Genomic DNA, 479 nt, shown 5'->3' on the forward strand with positions numbered 1-479 from the left:
GTGGATTTGTTTCACGGGATTGGCAGCCTGCTAAGAAGTTAATCTGCCCCTTTTGATTTTGATTTAACAAGCTTCCTCTTGACAGTGATATGTCTAATTGTCCACAAAGAAAATGACATTATGGCTGAATCCCCACCTCCCTCACCCTCTGCCACCCCCGTTCCCAGGACTCACTCACCTGAACTTTGGTTCTTCTCTACAGGTCCATCTGTCTTGCATCACGTGGTGCAACTGGAACATCTGTCTCCATCCCACCTGGGAAAGGCAGGCTGTCCTGCAGGATAACCCACTGGGGAGCACTGCTTCCGCCATCAGCAGTGTCTGGATGTCCAGAGGGCAAACCTCTTAGCCTGGACCTGCAGCTTTGAAGTATCATCCTCATGAGAGTTCACCTCTGTCACAACACACAGCACCCTCGCCTGCATGGCCTGGCAGGTGCCTCTGCTTCCCAGGGATTCAAGCAGAGAAAGGGAAAAAGA

The sequence above is a fragment of the Pterocles gutturalis genome, unplaced genomic scaffold (genome assembly GCF_000699245.1).
Source record: "Pterocles gutturalis isolate BGI_N339 unplaced genomic scaffold, ASM69924v1 scaffold8160, whole genome shotgun sequence".
Classification (NCBI taxonomy): domain Eukaryota; kingdom Metazoa; phylum Chordata; class Aves; order Pterocliformes; family Pteroclidae; genus Pterocles; species Pterocles gutturalis.